The sequence below is a fragment of the Panthera pardus genome, unplaced genomic scaffold, assembly GCF_024362965.1.
Source record: "Panthera pardus isolate Hobbes unplaced genomic scaffold, ASM2436296v1 HiC_scaffold_8, whole genome shotgun sequence".
Taxonomy (NCBI): domain Eukaryota; kingdom Metazoa; phylum Chordata; class Mammalia; order Carnivora; family Felidae; genus Panthera; species Panthera pardus.
In genome coordinates this window covers 59,020,078-59,030,525 of record NW_026527013.1, presented here as the reverse complement: position 1 = coordinate 59,030,525, position 10,448 = coordinate 59,020,078, and the positions used below count along the sequence as shown (strand labels likewise).

General features: G+C 53.5%; 1 long non-coding RNA gene across 1 annotated transcript; it reads left to right on the top strand.

Annotated features, from left to right (window-relative positions):
- The first annotated feature begins 418 nt into the window (after positions 1–418).
- LOC109256025 (uncharacterized) lies at positions 419–4,888 on the top strand. The gene is made up of 3 exons (XR_002075472.2): positions 419–620; positions 941–976; positions 4,831–4,888. It is a non-coding gene; the product is annotated as an uncharacterized LOC109256025 (long non-coding RNA).
- Positions 4,889–10,448: the final 5,560 nt, after the last annotated feature.

Here is a 10,448-nt window from a genome sequence, read left to right as displayed (position 1 = left end):
ACTCCTCGCCCTGTGCCCTCTCCACTGCCAGGACTTTGATCCCGTCTGTTTCTCTGCCTGGGAAACCTTCCTGAGACGGGCAGGCCCAGCTCTTCCTCTTTTGGCCATTTTTCTCATTCCTCATCTTGGTCCCTATCCATCACGGGCCCTCAAAGTGTGTGCTCTCTGGGGGCAGAGTGCCTGGTATCTGAGCCAAAGTAATTTGTAAGAACCCACTGGGCGCTTGGTGCTGGCCTAGCCAGGGCTTTTGGCCAGAATACCACCTGCCACTTCTCCTCCTCCATATGGCCTGGGCTTCCTTGTGACAAGGTGGCCAGGTTCCAAGGGTGAGTGTCCGAGAGAGAGATAGAGAGAGAGAGGGAGGCAGAGGGTGCCAGGTGGAAGCCATATAAGCCACGTTGCCTTCTAGGACCTAGTTTTGGAAGACACACAGAGAGTCCCTCCTGTCGTACTCCGTGGTTTGCCTGTTCTGGTCGTTGCACGTCGATGGCGTGTTGTAAGATGGGCTATGTTGATGTGACCATCTGCTACAATAATGTTACCTTCCCCATAGGGCTGTTGTGAGGAGCTAATTAATTAGGCGATCCTTGCAAGGAACTTCAACCAGTGCCTGAGAAGCTGTAAGTACCTAAAAATGGTCACTATTGTTAGTAAGTGCTGGAAGAATTGATGCCTGGCAGTGTTTGAGCTTATTAAGGGAGACTTTACGTCATCTTGGGGAGGGATGGTCATGGGAGATTTTCTAAAGGAGGTGACATTTTAGCAGGGATCTGAGGCAAAGTGTCAGGAGAAAGAGTTCCAGGCAGAGGATAGCATGTACAAAGGCCCTGAGGCCAGTGTGTGTGTGTGTGTGTGTGTGTGTGTGTGTGCGTGTGTAGAATGAACTGAAAAGAAATCTGTGCTCGAGGACTGTTTTGTTTTTGTTTTTGTTTTTTTCCAGGACAAAATGAGGATATGAAGTCTTGTCTCATTTCAGGTGAGGAGGACCAGACTATGGTTTTGGCTGCAGCAGAGGCCTGAGGCAGGCCAGGGAGTTGGTGCAGGGAGCAGTGAGGGAAATCTCAGTGCACCTGCTCCTGCTGGGCCAGGGGGGCACAGGTGGAGGGCCAGGCCTTCTAAGCACAGCCTCTGACCCAAGGGGCCTACACAGCACTACAGTCACCACCCACCCTGAATGCCCAAGCCTGAGTCTGAAGAGTGGGTCCCCTCCCTCCCAACGGAACAGATCCTAGCCTTCACTCCAGAACAATCACCTGCCACCCTAAGTCTGAGGGTAAGCTTTTGGCTTGGCCTTCACGTTAAGTCTGAACTCCTGCCAGACCCCAGGACCTTTGCATCTCCACATTCTACCCCAGAAATGGCCGGCCAAGTGCTGAGGCTGGAGTTGGCCCTTTTTGTTCCCCTGGGCCTGGGGCACAGTGGCTCTGCCCTGCCCTGGGTGGGAGTGGGTGACACCGAGCTTCCCCACTCCCTTTCCCTCACGCTACTGCCCAATTCAGTGGGAGGGAAGGTTACCTCCTAGAGCTGCTGTGTGGCTCTCTTTGTCTCAAAGAGCCTTGAGAGACGGCAGGAGAGAGATTTAATTGCAGCCTGCCTGGGAACCTTTAAAGCATTGACCTCTCTGGCCACACCCCAAGGTTGGCACGCTTTAATTAAAAACAAAGTGCTGCTCGGAGGAGCCCTGCCAAGCCTGGTGAGCCTGGTTCACCTGGGCTGCCTCCCACGGCCACCACGGGATGGCCAGCTGACCCTCCTCAGGGGGGTGCTGGGTCTGTGCCTTCACGGAGGGTGGCGGTTTGGATCACGGTTGCTGGGTTGTAATTTTCTGATCCGTTGGCTGCAGCGAGAACAAAATCAGTGTTCTGGACTTGCCCTCTTTTGAAACCCACCTCCTTGTGGATTCTCCAACTCCTTTTCCCAGTTGGCATGCCTCTGAGCCACGCTGGTCTGTGCTGGGGTAGCTCTGTGGTTGTGCCACGAGGCTGTGGCCAAAACAATGACAGAGGCCAGTGCTGGTGGCCCACCCCAGGTCCTTCTTCCTAAAACCAGAGCCTTTATCTGCTGGGGCAGCACAGCATGGAGGCTGAGGTCAGACCCTGAGCCTGTGGCTTCCTGACTGTGTGACCTGGGGAAAGTCATTCAACCTCCCTGAGCCTGGCTCCTCACCTGGGCAGTGGCGAGAGGCACCGAAGCCTCTCAAGAAGAGTGCTTGAGGGAGCAAAGTGTCATGTGTGGATTTGGCTCATGTCCTTCTGCCTGGACCTGGGGCTGGGATGCCTGGTCCTGCACACACACACGCTGACTGCTTACTGCTTCTAGCACCTGCGTCTCCCTCCTGAGGTCCCTCTCCCCAGACGAGCTTAGCAGCCTGGAAGTTCATGGATTCTGTGCCCCTGGAGCAACCCTCAGTCCACAAAGGCCAGGAGCTGGTAGATGGATACTCCCAGCTTCCCCATCCTGCAGCCCGGTGGAGGGCCATGTTTTTCTCCGTAAATTTGTTTACATGATTTCTATTTTACCTTGCGTAGTTCTTTGTGTCCTTGGGTTTATCTCAATGAAGATATACCGTCTACTTATTGTTTTTCCAAAAATTTTAATTGTGGTAAAAATATACACCACATAAAATTACCGTCTTAACCATTTTTAAGGGTGTGGTCAAGTACGTTCACTGTTGTGCAACCGATCTCCAGAACGTTCTTCATCTTGCATCTCGTCCCCGTAAACACGGACTCCCCCATCCTCTTCCTCTTCCAGTCCCCCCACACCCACCATCCTACTTTCTGTCTCTAGGAATCTGACCACTGTGGGGACCTCGTGTAAGTGGGATCACACGGTCTTTCCTTTTGTGACTGGCTTATTTCGCTAAGCACAATGTCCCCAAGGTTCATCCATGTTGTAACGTGTGTCAGAATTTCTTTCCTTTCTAAGGCTGAATAATATACTATTGTATGAATAGACCACGTTTTCTTCACCCATTGATCCCTCCACGGATACTGGTTTTTGTGAATAATGCTACTTTGGGCTATTGTAAATAATTTGCTATGAACACGAGTGTACAAATATCTGAGTTCCAGCTTCCAATTTTTCTCAGTCTACACTCAGAAGTAGGATTGCTGGGTCATATGGTATTTTTACATTCAAGTTTTTGAGGAATCACTATACTAGTTAGGTTTTTAAAAATTTTTAATTTAAATTTTAGTTATTTCACACACGTGCAATTTTGGTTTCAGTAGAATTCAGTGATTCATCACTTACATTCAACACCCAGTGCTCGTCACAACAAGTGCCCTCCTTAGTACCCGTTGCCCATCTAGCCCATGCACTAAGCTATTTAGTTTGGATTTGGATTTACCTACTGATCAGCTTCTAGAATAAAACCTGTATCTTTTCAGGGCTGTTTGGATTGTGACAGAACATGCAAGCTAGCTCTAACAAAAATGAAAACTTATTGGCTTATGTAACGAGAAGTACAGGATGATTTTGGCTTCAGGCATGGCTGGATCCAGGTGCTCAAATGATGTCTCTCCACCTCTTGGGTCTGCTTTCTTCTGTGTTCAATTCGTTCTCAGGCAGGCTTTCCCCAGGTAGTAGCCAAGAGAACCACTGGTAACTTCAGGGTGACAGCCTTCCACAAGAGGGAAGGTGTCTCATTCTTAATAGTTGCCGTAAGGTCCTAAAGAGGGTTCCCAGTGAGCTAAGTGTGAAAATCCTCAGCTGGTCACTGTGGTCAGGAGTATGGGACAGTCTGACTGAGCAGGCGTGGATGGGTCAGGAAGTGGGGCTGGGTCAATTCTACTTGGGCCACGAGCACCGAGAGTGGGCACCCCAAGCAGGTGTCCACGGCTGGCAACAGGCTGGTGCTGCCCTCTTTGGCTGCTTTGCTGGGGTTCCTGCCTTGCCACGCAGCCTTCGCCTTTTCCGGGTTCCCTCCTCCTGAGTTCATAGTCACGTGTCCACCTGACCCCTCCCATCGGGGCAGCTCCTCCCCTGTTGTCAAGATTCTGGGAACTGAGGGAGGCCATTGGCAGTAGGGAACCGTGGGTTTGGCGGGTGACTGAGCTGCTGGGGGCGGGGGGACTGGCCAGAGCAGGTGTGGGGAGTTAGCGTCACCCGGCAGGAGGGGACGAGCGCAGGGCCAAGCATTGGCAAACCAGGTGGCGGACCCTAGCTGGCAGCTAAGGGTAGTGGAGTCTGGAAGGGGCCTGTGGAGACTCTGGAGGGCGTCCAGGGCCAGCTCTCAAGGATGGGGCTGTGGGGCCATTTAAGAAGACCCATGTTGGACTCTGGGGTCATAGAGATGCCCAGAGATACACAGACACCTTGAAGGGCTGCACTGAGCTGCGGAAGACAGATAATTAGGCAGGCAACTTGAGTGACTCTGTGGAGAGAGAAAGTGATCCCTAAAAGAGTACTGAAAGCACTCTGGGGACAGAGGCTGGCAGAGCAGATGACTTTGACTCCCTCACGATCAGATCTGAGATTCCCTAAGATGTGGGGTGGGGCTGAGGCGCTCAGGGAAGACTGGCCTTCCAGGGTCTGGCCGGTGCAAGCCCGAGATGAGAAGGCAGCGTTATCCCCATCCCCCTGCCTCCCACCTCCGCTAGGCACCGGATGCCTGGGTGGGCCGAGGTGGGCAGACCACCTAGCTGAGGCCCCAGCACACCCGCAGAGGAAGGGCAGACGCTTGTGTTTTATAATCAGAGCGAATTAGAAGCCATATTGCACTGGGAATTCTCCGTGTCCAATGTTGCATACTCTCTCGAGATCATTGGAGGCCCCCTGGTGTGTCAGAAGCCAGGGCTGGGTAAGGATGTCATGTTCTCTTTCAAGGTCGCCAAAAGGAGTTCCTGACTCGCCGGCCCCTCCAGCCCTCAGCTTTGTTTTCTTTCTCACCCACCAGCACACCTTCCCTTCTCTCTCGGCTCTCCGGTGAGTTGCTAAGCTGCAAAAGGAAATCGCGAATTCAGTACACTGTGGCTCAGTGGGGATAACAGCTTGATGCACGAGCACCTCACCGACACACTAACGTGCACACCCACACACGCACGCACTGGGTTTAATAGTGGATGAGGCCTGAATTCGGGACTTACAAACTCAGTTGCCTGCAGGGGCCAGGAGGTGACACAAAGGATGTGGGGGGGGGGGAGACTATAGGGGATGGTGGAGACTGTGGTCAACCCCAGACCACCTGGGGGAAATCCGTGCTCATTCCCAGGCAACCGTTGCCATGCAAGAATGCTACCCCAGGGGGATAAATCTTTGGGTATTTCAAAAGAAATCAATGATTCTGATTTTTAGATGCTGGCAACTGGTTCACATTTTTATGAGACGCGAGGTGGGTCTGCAGGCTGGATTTGTGCAGGGGGCACCCTTCATCTAAGAAAGGGACCTGTGTGGGTGGTAAGAATAATGATGGGGGGAGGGGAGGGGACGGCAACATTTTAGCATCTGGCAGTTATTTAGTAAGTGCATAGAGGCAGGGGGATGCAGAGATAAACTAGACAAATCCAGGGCTCGTGTTGTAGCAGGGAGCGTGCCGTGACACAAATAACCACGCCAATCATTATTAACGACAGGTTACAGGTACAACACTTGGTGGGGCCAGGCACGGTGCTGGGAGATGTCTTGCCCTGGTTTCGTTAACCCTCCAGGGGCCCTGCCGTCCCCACCGGGTGAGCTGACACCTGCTGATAGACTTTCCTGGTGACTGTGACAGGAAGGGAGAGTGTGGATGGTGCCCTAATCTGTCTCCACGGTGGCTCCAGAACTCTACACACGGACCCTCAGGGCTGGGTGGGCTTCCGACTTCCATAAAAGCTGCAGCTCGGCCCTGTGGTGGGGATACAACCCCTGCAGCTCGAGCCTCATTGAACAGACGCTCCTTATGGCCTTCGTTCTGAACATGTTCATTGACGTACACCATGGAGCAAAACTGAAAGAAATATAAATCCAGCGTACCCATTGGGTGTCTGTTTCCGTGAGCCCTGACTGCTTTTGTCACTGACGTCCTCAGCACTCTCGGTAACCACGTTTTTATATGAGCCGCCACGCTGGCCATGGTGGGTGCCGTGACGGGTCGTTGGCCTGAGCCTGGCCAATCAGAGAGCTGCCCTGGGAAATTTTTCAGCTGGAACTGGACAGGAGCGGCAGAAGCTGCCACTGGCCGAGCTTCTCCCATTGTGGAAGGAGCTGGCTGGCGGCGAGGGAGGAGGGACCCACCAGTCAGAGGGGCACCCAGATGGGGACAGGCGGGGGCACCCCGGTGGCAGGGGGGCCTTGTTCCTGATGTTTTCCCATGCCTCTTTTCATGAGATACCTGCGTCTTTCCAATAACTCTCTTTTAAAATTTTTTAAAAAATTTATTTTTTAGTTATTTTAAAATTTAATTTTAAAAATTGTGATAAAAAACATACGACACAAAATTGAACATTTTAACCATGAAAAAAATTTTTTAATGTTTTTATTTATTTTTGAGAGAGAGAGAGAAAGCAAGCAGGGGAGGGGCAGACAGCAAGGGAGACACAGAATCCAAAGCAGGCTCCAGGCTCTGAGCTGTCAGCACAGAGCCTGACGCGGGGCTCCAACCCATGAACTGTGAGATCATGACCTGAGCTGGAGTCAGACACTTAACTGACTGAGCCACCCAGGCGCCCCGACATCTTAACTATTTTTAAGTGTCTAGTTCAGTGGCATTACTTACATTCAAGTTGCTGTGCAGCCGCTCCACCATCCATTCACAGAACCCTTCATCCTCCCAAACGGAAACTCTGTCCCCCTGAAGCACAAACTCCCCATCCCCTCCCCCAGCCCCTGGCACCCCCATCCCACTTTCTGTCGCTGGGCATCTTATGACTCTACAGACCTTGTGTACGTGGGATCACACAGCGTTTGCCGGTGCTCATTTCGCTTAGCACAATGTCCTCTACTTAACGACCACATTTTGCCCCAGCAAGTTCAAGTGGGGATTTTGTTGTTTGCAACCAGAATGACACTGATGACTCATGCAGTCACTGCGACTTTTTTCCCTAACAACCCAATTCAAACTGTAACATAGAGCATTGTTGACAGAGATACAAGCACCTGTGTATAAGCTCAGTGTCTTTTCTCCACTAAGTCCAGCCGGTTCAGTCACTGCCTGATGGGAATGTTGACTTTTCTGCCATTTTCTTCTTATCTGGGTCGTCGCCAGTCTCATCTCGTACATGGCCTCACTGCCTACGGTACCGAGCCGTGCTCTGCTCTGGGCTGCCCGCCCTGGCCAGATGTGGGGTTCCCCGGGGTGCGCGGCGGGGTGGGGGGCCTGAAGTGTCCGACATGGCCTCGAGTCTGACGCTGCTTGTGATTTCTTCCTGCAGGTGCAGCCAGACCATGCTGGAACCATTCTCAGGCGGGTTTCAGCTTTTGCTCCGGGCCCTTGGCATTTCTCAACATCCAAATCCCTGTAGATCTCCATAACCTTTATGGTTTTTACCACCTGGCTTTCTGCCGACACAGGGTTTCTAGTGCTGGTGGGTCAAGTACTTAACCATGCGGGCAGCTGTCCCGGTGACCACTGCCCGCACTGGGGCAGGCCGCCCCCTGCATTTGCCTGTCCTGAGTCCCCTTGTCTATGTGAGCCTCATCCCCAGCTGGCCCTCCCTAAGTAGGAAGCAGAAGCCAGCGTTCAAGGGACTTGGATACGCCTGGAGTCCAGGATGTGCTCAGACAACACCCCGGGGCCAAGGTCACGTTTGGATACTGTGTAGGTATGGGGCGGTGGGGGGGGGGGGGGGCGGTCAAGGCAGGGGCTCAGTGGGGCCAGCTGGTGCAGGGAGCTAGTAGGGGTGGGTGATGAGGTGGCATGGGGGGTTGCTGACAATTCAGAGCAGCACTCCCCCCCCCCCCCCCCACCTCAGGAGAATGGCCTGAGGCAAATGACAGCTGCTGATTGGGAAGTTATGCCACATTTTCCCCCTACTCAGCAGCCCCCTGGCCAACGACTGACCACCATGGGGTGCAGAGGGCCAGCCCTAAGGGCAGGAGGAGCTCTGAGCTATGGTTCTGCCCCTGAGCTCTGCTGGGATCCGGCTCCTGCTGAGACCATGTGCTCACCTGCTTCTTGCCTGTCTGCCCTGCATCCCTCCCTTCCTTTCTGCGGACAGCCCTCCTTGAAAGTTATGTCCCCTGGTTCCTTCTCAGCCTCTGCTTCTAGGAAACCATGGATGGGGTTGAGCTGGGAAGGGAGAAGGCAGTAAACAGGAGGCCGAGTTAGCAGTGCGTCTGAGAGGGGCTGGGAAGGGGAAGGGGCTGGTGTCCTGGTGAGGCCAACTGCGTAGGGAGAGCTGGTGAGGTTTTCCACAGAGAGGGGTGGCCGGGGGCTGCAAGCCCCTTCTCCTGGCCCCCAGGCCCTGGGTTGACACTCAGCAGTTTGGGGTACCGTTACCGTGTGCACCCTCAGGTACCCGGACAGGTTAGGTGGATGCTATGGAACATCTTCCATTTTAACAGCGGTGCGTTCACGTTCATAGATTTTAGCAATCGATGACCCACATGCCGAAGTAGGATTTCAGGGCTATTGTTCCACAGGGAGTATTGAGGTCACGCTAAAGAGAAAACGGTTGATGTCGCTTGTGAAAGGTGGTAAGGCAGACTTTATCCGGGATCATCGAGATAGGTGTGGGGACCACACCCGCCATCAGGGTTTGCAGTTGGGGGAGACTGGGCGCAACTCTGGACACAGCACAGGCCAGTGGGGATTCACAGCCAGGGAGCATGGTGGGCGGTGGATGGAAAATGAGGAAGGGGAAGTGAGGATTCTTGCTGGAGTCAGGCTGGGGTGCCAGACAGCGCCTGGGGCAGGGGTGGGGTTGGAAGAGGAAACTGAGCAGATATTGAGGGAGTTCAGCGTGGGGCTGGGGGAGTGAGGAAGGGGTCAGGTGAAACTGACTCAGCAGGGTTTTTGCTAAAATGGAATTTTATAGGGAAGCGCCAAGGTAGGCCTACACGAGGGCTCACGATCCTGACTCTTGGGCCCAGCAGAGTTGTGGTCAGTGCCCAAGACAGCAACAAGGAGCAACGCCAGCGGCAGGTGACCATAGCATGCATCTGTGGGACAGAAGCTTGGGGAACACGGGTAAAGGGGAAGGTTTGGGGTGAGGAGGCTGGATTCAAGGCCTGGGTCTGGAACACCCCTGCTACCTGAGCAGGAGAACTTGTATGCTCTGTCTGGTCTGCACAGACAAAGGGGCTGGCCTGATCCTGTGTCCTGTGAGGACTTGCTGGTCCTGGGGCTCTGGTGGCCAATTTGTGATTCCTAATCCTTGTCCTGAGCATCAGGCAGTGAGTGGCCCAGGGCTCAGCATTGCAGAGGGGTAGGGGGAGGTCCCCTCCACCTGTAGACAGGCTCCAGTCCTGAAGCCTGAGCTTGCCTGCTGGACCCTGGCTCCCACGCCAGGAGCGACCCCAGTGTCGGCCGGGCACCTCACTCTCTTGACAGGGCTGTTCAGAAACAAAAGACCGGGAGGTGGCCCAGATTCTTGGTCACTTCCACAGCTGCTCCCGGCCCCTGAGGAAGTCACCAAAAACCAAATGGCGTCCACCTAATTCCAAGTGTTCAGAGGAAAGACGTCGGTCGGCTCCTTTAAGAAAAAGGAATAGCGCCAGTCAGCAGAAAGCTGGTTTTGGAAGCCTGAGCCCAGGTAGTAAAGCAGCTCAATTGTATGCAAATGTATGTACCTGTGGGGAGGGGGATGGGCGCTGCCTGAGGAAACCCGGGGAGAAAGCTGCTGATCAAAGGCGGCGCTGGATCCCAGCTTCTCAGAACCCAGAGTCTTACAGCCTTAGAATAATTAGTGCTTACTCTCAAGAAGCCTAAGAAGAGCGGCGGAAAGGGAGGACCTTGCAGTTCACTGAGCGCCCACTTTGTCCAACGGGGACCGGGCTGCATGGAACGCATGCCCCCCCTCCCCCCCCACCCCTGCCCAGGGTCCCCTCCAGCGGTGGGCCCGCCCAGCACCTGCTGAGCTCTGGCGTTGGGCTCTGGGTCAGCCCCAGGCAAGTTCGGCAGCTGAACCTTTGACTTGCAGCCATTCCGCAGTGAGATGTCCTGTGAGTGTCCAGGCGGGCCCAGGTTCAAAGACTTAATACAAGAAAAGAATGTAAACTGCCTTACATTTTGGTATGGATTGCATATGGAAGTGATGGTATTTTATTTTATTTTATTTTATTTTATTTTATTTTATTTTTCTTCCTACTACTTAAAATTTTTTTAAAAAAATGATTACTTATTTTTGAGAGAGAGAGGGACACACAGAAGTGTGAGTGGAGGAGGGACACAGAGAGACGGAGACACAGCATCTGAAGCAGGCTCCAGCCTCCGAGCTGTCAGCACAGAGCCCGGCGCGGGGCTTGAACCCACGAACTGAACCGTGAGATCATGACCTGAGCTGAAGTCAATCGCTTAACTGACT